Source organism: Salmo salar, chromosome 03 (assembly GCF_965601325.2).
Source record: "Salmo salar chromosome 03, fSalSal1, whole genome shotgun sequence".
NCBI classification, from domain to species: Eukaryota; Metazoa; Chordata; class Actinopteri; order Salmoniformes; family Salmonidae; genus Salmo; species Salmo salar.
Genome location: NC_138293.1, coordinates 83787501 through 83796828, shown reverse-complemented (window position 1 = coordinate 83796828; position 9328 = coordinate 83787501). Strand labels below are relative to the sequence as shown.

The following is a 9328-nucleotide window of genomic DNA, read 5'->3' as shown; positions in this document are numbered from 1 at the left end:
ACCTAATTTACAATCATCTGAGAGTCACGCTTGAGTAGCACACAGCCAGATGACTGCTTTCAAATAAACCAGACCTGATTGAGTACATCAAGCCATCTTTAAAGTCCTTCTCAATCTGACTGGCGGTCGCTGCAGGGTATGAGAAGAGGGTTCAGGAGTGTGTGTTTGTGTGTGTGGTGAGGGTGTGCAGAAATATGACTGTCCCTCGTTGCAACGCCTGGAGTCCATGTCTATAAGGCCTGGGCATTATTCAAAATCCCCTTTTCTCCAATCTCTGATAGGATTTACAGTCTGTCAAGATTCTCCATGTGGAAAACACCAGCCTAGCATCCATGTCCACTTTAAAGAAACACGTGTAGATTTTCCTCAGGGAGTCACAGATAGGATCTACAGCTCAACATTAAATTCACTGTGCAGGAAACACACATATGCAAGCAGGTAGGCACTCACACACACACAAACACACAGTGCTTGGCTCTGTGACAAGGCTCCCTCCCTCTCCAGCCCCCCAGGGGTACACCCACCCATACACCACAGCATGAAGACCCACCTGGAGAGTACGACCCCCCGTCACACTCCCATCACCCACCTGGAGAGTACGCCCCCCCGTCACACTCCTCCATCACCCACCTGGAGAGTACGACCCCCCGTCACACTCCTCCATCACCCACCTGGAGAGTACGACCCCCCCGTCACACTCCTCCATCACCCACCTGGAGAGTACGACCCCCCGTCACACTCCTCCATCACCCACCTGGAGAGTACGACCCCCCCGTCACACTCCTCCATCACGCACCTGAAGAGTACGACACCCCGTCACACTCCTCCATCACCCACCTGAAGAGTACGACCCCCCCGTCACACTCCTCCATCACCCACCTGGAGAGTACGACCCCCCCGTCACACTCCTCCATCACCCACCTGGAGAGTACGACCCCCCGTCACACTCCTCCATCACCCACCTGGAGAGTACGACCCCCCCGTCACACTCCTCCATCACGCACCTGAAGAGTACGACACCCCGTCACACTCCTCCATCACCCACCTGAAGAGTACGACACCCCGTCACACTCCTCCATCACCCACCTGAAGAGTACGACCCCCCGTCACACTCCTCCAGCACCCACCTGAAGAGTACAACACCCTGTCACTCTTCCCCATCCCTCATTGACTTGAGGGTGCCAGCGTAGTGCAGTATTTCCCAAACCAATCTGTCCTTAGGGCCCCCAGCTGTACCACATACTGCGTTGATCTGTTTGCGTAATTATGTCAATGTTTGGTATGACAAGGAGTTGGCATGATAGCACAAATGGGGACATTGATCTAGTCCATTTCCAAAACTAGCACACCTGATTAAATGAGTTGTGACTAGTGGGGAGAAACCCTGCCTCAGTGGCTCAAAGCAGGGGAGAACAGACTGCCCGCTTGCATTGAGGATTTCAAGTTAAAGGCTGACTGCAGTATTGCAGGCATTGTTTCCAGTAAACAGGATCCTCATTATACTGAATAGGAAATTGACGATCTTCGTGGTCAATATTCGTGGATATATATTTTTTTCTCAAACACAACCATGATATCAATAATTGCTTCTCTTTCACCAGATGTATGTCCTTGAACCGACTACTTTAAAATCACACACATATGAAGTTATAAGGATAAATTAGTTGCTGATGGCAGCCTGCAATACCGCTGTTGGCATTTCAATTTGAGATACTCAGTGAGAGGGGGCAGCACTGAGCTAACCTGCAATGTCACTTCCTGGAGTAGCTCAAACTGTGCATGCAATGTTTCCAAAAACTCCTCAATGTAGCAAGATGGAGACACAATGAAATGACACTTCCTGATCATCAAATGCGCAACTGAGCATTCTCATAGGAAACAATGGGGTGGTGTCATCGATGGCTTTTTCACAGTTTATAGCACAAACCCTAGGTAAAACATCTCAAATATACAATGTTCACCATCCTACATGTATCTGCAAACTGTACTTTCACACACCCATATATGCATGATTAAACACACATATACACACACAACATTGCTACAGACACACACACAGACAGGCACCTTCTCCCTCCCCGTCGTCCCCCTAAAGGCGGAGTCTCTGATTGTTTTAATTACTCACAGTGATCAGCCTGATGAGAAACCATCACACCGGGGAGAACGAAAAACACCTCTCTTTCTCTCTCTGTGTCTACAGTATCTTTCCTTTCTTTCTAGATTTCGGCTTCTCTTTCTCACAACAGTCTCTCTCTCTAGCTCCAGTGCTTCGTGATAACTGGTGTGCCCGCACGATGTTAAAGCATCACTCTCTCTCAGCCTCCCTCCTCCGTGACCATACAGACTGGCATTGTTCTATCCCCCTGAAGGAGTACCCCTCGCCCCAAAAGTGACCCTGTACGACCTCCGTTATCACCCCAAATTCCCCCCCGTTGTTTTCGTCTCCTAAACAGAGATCACCAACCACTGACCGACAAACTTCTATCCTGTGAACACATCCATCCCTCTATCCCTGTTTCCCATCTAATTGACTTTACAGCCGTCTTTTAATTAACAGAGGCCCTGATTTGCATACGTCTGGGTTCATTTGCATACAGCCAGGGGAGATTTGCATATGGCTGTAGCGCCCCTCCCCTTGCATGTCTAAATACTTGACACAGAGCCAGGAGCAGCGAGGAATCTGACGTCAGAGGCTAGAGGGAGAGAGGGAGAAAAGAGACGTCAGGGAAGGAGGGAGAAAGATGGGGAGGAAGAAAGGATGGAGGTAAGGTGGCTGAAAAACAGCTAAACAATAGGGAGGAGAAGAAGCAGATGGTAGAAGAGGAGCTGGAGACAAATGGGTGACAAACACCTTGAGATGGGGGGGTACACACACAAACATGTACACACACACACAAACAAGGCGAGTGTACAACTGGCACATAATACCTGCACAGATTTCGCCATCAAATGCTAATTAACAGCGATAACAGGATAAAGAGATGCATGCTAAATATTGGTACTCATCCTACAAACAGTCACTCATTGGAGACACATAGGCTCTATGCAGATGAGCTGGGCGGGATCGGTAAATGAGACGCAGTAACGAGATGCAGTACCCTAACAAAACTTGGTAACAAGATGCAGTAACCTAACGAGATGCAGTAGACTAACAAGATCCAGTAACGAGATGCAGTAACCTAACGAGATGCAGTAATGAGACCCACAGACTAACGAGATGCAGCAGCCTAACAAGATGCAGTAACGAGATGCATGTATGGTAACCACGTTTGACTCCGTTGCATTGATTCCATTCCATCCAGCCATTACATTGAGGCTGTCCTCATTTAGCTCCTCCCACCAGCCTCCTCTTACATTTAGTGTAACTACATATCAACCACTGATGCTACAGCAAATGGGCTCTATATAGGGAAGTGCACTAGGGAATAGTGTTGATTTATCAAATGGTTTGTTTCATCTTGATAGACACATTCTGATTAGTCACAGGAGCCAGTCTGACCAATGACATTGAGAAATGGCACCCTATTCCCTATGAAGTGCACTACTTTTGACAACCAGTGCCCACTAAGAGTCCGACCAATGACATTGAGAAATGGCACCCTTTTCATTAGGTCCACTACTTTTGTCTCTGCCCACTGTAATTCAGTTAATGAACCTCCTCCCGAAGCGTGACTGAGTGGTCTGTCTGACTGGTAACATGTTAGTTAGTCAGTCATTTTTTACTGTGCTGCACCTGCAATGTAATCTGGCATCCTTATGTGAAAGCTGTTAAAGTAGTGTGGCGAGGCATGTACAGTTGAAGTCAGAAGTTTACATACACCTTAGCCAAATACATTTAAACTCAGTTTTTCATAATTCCTGACATTTAATCAAAGTAAAAATTCTCTGTTTTAGGTCAGTTAGGATTACCACTTCATTTTAAGAATGTGAAATGTCAGAATAATAGTAGAGAGAATGATTTATTTCAGCTTTTATTTCTTTCATCACATTCCCAGTGGGACAGAAGTTTACATACACTCAATTAGTATTTGGTAGCATTGCCTTTAAATTGTTTAACTTGGGTCAAACGTTTTGGGTAACCTTCCACAAGCTTACCACAATAAGTTGGGTGAATTTTGGCCCATTCCTCCTGACAGAGCTGGTGTAACTGAGTCAGGTTTGTAGGCCTCCTTGCTCGCACACGCTTTTTCAGTTCTGCCCACAACTTTTCTATAGGATTGAGGTCAGGGCTTTGTGATGGCCACTCCAATACCTTGACTTTGTTGTCCTTAAACCATTTTGCCACAACTTTGGAAATATGCTTGGGGTCACTGTCCATTTGAAAGACCCATTTGCGACCAAGCTTTAACTTCCTGACTGATGTCTTGAGATGTTGCTTCAATATATCCACATTATTTTCCTGCCTCATGATACCATCTATTTTGTGAAGTGCACCAGGCCCTCCTGCAGCAAAGCACACCCACAACATGATGCTGCCATCCCCGTGCTTCACGGTTGGGATGGTGTTCTTCGGCTTGCAAGCGTCCACCTTTTTCCTCCAAACATAAAGATGGTCATTATGGCCAAACAGTTCTATTTTTGTTTCATCAGACCAGAGGCCATTTCTCCAAAAAGTACGATCTTTGTCCCCATGTGCAGTTGCAAACCGTCGTCTGGCTTTTTTTATGGCGGTTTTGGAGCAGTGGCTTCTTTCTTGCTGAGCGGCCTTTCAGGTTATGCTTAAGATACTTTTGTACCTGTTTCCTCCAGCATCTTCACAAGGTGCTTTGCTGTTGTTCTGGGATTGATTTGCACTTTTCGCACCGAAGTACGTTCTTCTCTACATGTCTCCTTCCTGAGCGGTATGACGGCTCCGTGGTCCCATGGTGTTTATACTTGCGTACTATTGTTTGTACAGACAAACGTGGTACCTTCAGGCGTTTGGAATTGCTCCCAAGGATGAACCAGGAAAGCATGTACCTTACTTATATTTTTAGTTTTTTTTTAAGGATTTTGCATAAAATGTTTGAATGATTTTCTTTCTGTATTTTTTTTTTAGTTTTTAAAAGAAAATAATAAAATGTTGTATATCACTACTACAAAAAAAGGTAAATTAAACAGGAGTTGTTCAATTTGATAAACTCTTTGGTTAGTGTCAGTTGATGTCAAAATGTATTTGTGAGAACGGCAGAATGGTGAACTTACTAAATGAAATGAGAGTTTGACTGTGTGATAATAGGTTGCTTCTTGTGTAAATATTTTCTGTCTGGATTTTAATGATTTGTATCGGCCTAGGAACAGCCTTGTTCAGGGGCAGAACGACAGATTTGTACCTCGTCAGCTCGGGGATTTGATCTTGCAACCTTTCGGTTACTAGTCCAACGCTCTAACCACTAGGCTACGCTGCCGCCCCAGATGGGAGGGGTTGATGGGAGCTGAAGGCTGGGACTAAAAACAAACAGAAGATAACTCATGTAAAATATACTGTATCCGTAAAACTAATGTATACAGTATGTATAAGCAGGAAGTAGAAGCCTAAATATTGTTGTCCATTAGTTTACTCCAATTAGGTGAGGGGTGGTAGGGTTATTGGAAAATAATATATGGGGAAATGATGCAGATAATTACATTGATATAAGCCACAATCTGTAATATTAAAGCTGATCCACCCCCTAAAAAAAAGACAGAGTTCCTGTTAACTCTAGAAGTCTCTGAGGGACGGCTCATTCATTAGATATTACACAGACACACAGCTTCATTAGTTAGTACACAGACACAGCTTCACTAGAGAGCACACAGACACACAGCTTCACTAGAGAGCACACAGACACACAGCTTCATTAGAGAGTACACAGACACACAGCTTCACTAGAGAGCACACAGACACAGCTTCATTAGATAGCACACAGACACACAGCTTCATTAGTTAGTACACAGACACACGTGCTTCATTAGATAGCACAGACACACAGCTTCATTAGTTAGTACACAGACACACAGCTTCATTAGGTAGTACAGACACACGTGCTTCATTAGATAGCACACAGACACAGCTTCATTAGTTAGTACACAGACACACAGCTTCATTAGTTAGTACACAGACACACAGCTTCATTAGTTAGTACACAGACACACAGCTTCATTAGTTAGTACAGACACACGTGCTTCATTAGGTAGTACAGACACACGTGCTTCATTAGGTAGCACAGACACAGCCTCATTAGTTAGTACACAGACACACAGCTTCATTGGATAGCACAGACACAGCTTCATTAGATAGTATACAGACACACTTGCTTCATTAATGAAGGTAATTTCTCATTAGACCTGGGCTGCACAACGCTGGACGTCTGCCAAGAAGACCAATGAAGGATGAGGGAGACGAGGAGGGAAGGTTGGTGAAGGATTGCAGCTGCTCTACCACTCTCCCTTTATTTCTTGCTCGTTTGCTGTTTAGGGAGTATTTTCAGACAGGGGTGTGTGAGTACAATACTGGATGTGGGGGTCTGGATCTTAACCTAGTGGGTCGGTTGGGGGTGGCCGGGCGAGGTTTGCGATGGTTGCGGGCAACGGGTACTGGCATGTTGCATCTGTCTGCTAATGCCAAGGGGAGGCGCCATTTTGAATACGAAGTCTCCCTCTCTCCATTTTGAAGACTGGGGGAAAGAGGGGGAATTGCACTCACTCTCTTGTGCACACACACAATAAAATATACATATAGTGATGGAACCATATGTTTTTTGGAGTGTCAGAAGTAGGAGATATTTACCTTGTAAACCTGGAGGAAAATAAATGTTTAGGCCTATGGGTTAACATGATTTACATCCTATATATGTTCAACTAACGTCACTGTGAAACACAACCCTGGCCCCCGGATCGATCCGTACAGGAGCTGCAGACGTCGGGTCTGTGAGGCTAAGAGGAGATGCTAATGGAATTGACAGAAAAGGAGTGGCTAGCGTGTTAGCGTTAGTGGCTGTGGCGGGACAGAGGTACTAAAACTTCAGCAACTCACCCACAATTTATCACACTTTCTAATGAGAGCGCTGGTGAACCATGCTGCTACACGCTGGCTTGTCAGTAACTGTGGGCGCTTCATTGGCTCCTTCATTTCACTGTGGGTAATTAGTGTAGTGTAAATGCAATTCAGCCGTGCAACACGAGGCAGCGATATCGATTACTACTGGCTAATCAAGAACAGGCTAATGACTTGGCAATTAAATCTGCAGCTAGATGGTATTAGATCAGTAATGCAGTCAATAGTTCTATACACATTTTCATATAAACAACTTACCAGTTTCATCAAGTTTAAAAATCTAACTTTTTCTAACATGTTTAAGAGTATAAAAATATATACAAATCTTATAAAGTATGCAAAAAATATAAAGGTCTAATTTAACGATGTAACAGTTGGAAAAGGAGGAGAAATTGACAAGGAAATGACTATATACAACTCATCTTTATTTCTTGAAAATAACACAATATCAAAAGGTAAATTCTGTTATTATTAATACCAGTACAAAAATGTATCTGACAATGAATATACAGGACACAGCATGACGATGATGACGCTTGGAAGTTGAGGATTATAGTTTGAAACTGAAACACATAAAACCTTTAAACACCACATATTCCTGTTACTGGTTGATATCCAAGAAACGGAAGAAGAGAACATGAGAAAAGAAAGTGGGAGAAAGAGAGAGAACTAAGAGTTTAAGGAGGACTTTAGTTTCAGGGTGCAGTCTGATATAAAGAGACTTGATAACAATGAAATGTCTTCTGCTGTGGTGATTGGCACCAGCTAGCACATCAGTAATAGGACCAGGAGTTTTCCAGACCATTTGGCCTGACCAGGAAAAACTCAGGTCCCTGGTTATAGGCTATGGCGTATTATCCTGGTCAGGTCACATGGTCTGGAAAAACTCAGGGCCTTAATTGTCACTGTTGTCCTTCCAGTTTAAAAGCATGTGCTAGTGGACAGTCTCCAATAAATAAGAAGGCAATGGTGTTGTCCAAGGCACAGGGACATGGCACATAGCTAGGACCAGGAGTTTTTCCTAAACACAGGACTTGGGCAGTAGAAACTGATTAAGTGCTCTCGGCTCAGGACAACTACTACGTGTGGATGAGTGGTACAATTTTTATCATTCTAATGTGCATAAATACTATTTATTTTAAATCACTCTTTAAACATCTGTATATAAAAACACCCCAAAATGACATCTATTATTTGGAATTAAAAAAAGGCACTGAGGGCATTTGAAATCTATTTTCTGACAGTAACACCTGTATGACGACACAGCCATGTAAAAATAACCATTACCACAATAGGATGACGGACATGTATCGCTGTACTGTCATCAGCCCAAGGCTTAAAGCACTGGCTACTCAATGATAAGAGAAACAACAGGAGAGTGTTCCCCTCACTCTGCATCATACACGTGTAGGACCAGGAGTTTCCTGACCATGTGACTTTACCAGGAAAAACTCATGGTCCTAGTTACAGTCTATAACTATGACTCAGAGAAGACCCTAGTTAGTCTATAACTACGACTCAGAGAAGACCCTAGTTACAGTCTATAACTATGACTCAGAGAAGACCCTAGTTACAGTCTATAACTATGACTCAGAGAAGACCCTAGTTACAGTCTATAACTATGACTCAGAGAAGACCCTAGTTACAGTCTATAACTATGACTCAGAGAAGACCCTAGTTACAGTCTATAACGACGACTCAGAGAAGACCCTAGTTACAGTCTATAACGACGACTCAGAGAAGACCCTAGTTACAGTCTATAACGACGACTCAGAGAAGACCCTAGTTACAGTCTATAACGACGACTCAGAGAAGACCCTAGTTACAGTCTATAACTATGACTCAGAGAAGACCCTAGTTACAGTCTATAACGACGACTCAGAGAAGACCCTAGTTACAGTCTATAACGACGACTCAGAGAAGACCCTAGTTACAGTCTATAACGACGACTCAGAGAAGACCCTAGTTACAGTCTATAACGACGACTCTGAGAACGTCCTAGTAACAGGCTGTTACAAGGGCTCAAGGGTTTTTCTGGTCAGTTCAAGTTATGGGGAAAAACTCCTGGCCCTACAGACGTGTCGACGATGTCCACTAGACTCAAAACCTCCAGTCCACCCCCGACATTATGTAACCCTGACATTATGCAATCCTGACCATTCCAACAGCATTATCAACTTCCATCACAATGAAACACTCCCCGTTCACCATCTTCAACTGACCCTTCTCGGACATCATCAAACAGAACTCTGACAAATTAATCAACTGCCATAGAATGAATAGATTTGATTTCTATGTGTCATACTTCTAAAT

General features: G+C 44.0%; 1 protein-coding gene across 5 annotated transcripts in view; it reads right to left on the bottom strand.

Annotated features, from left to right (window-relative positions):
• Nucleotides 1-7419: 7419 nt before the first annotated feature.
• LOC106606602 (septin-9) overlaps nt 7420-9328 on the bottom strand; it is a 153203-nt gene continuing 151294 nt past the window's right edge. For all 5 annotated transcript variants that reach the window (XM_014202917.3, XM_014202919.3, XM_014202918.3 and 2 more), the window contains one exon: nt 7420-9328. This exon is cut by the window's right edge and continues 955 nt beyond it. The gene's annotated coding sequence lies outside the window, so the exon portion shown is untranslated.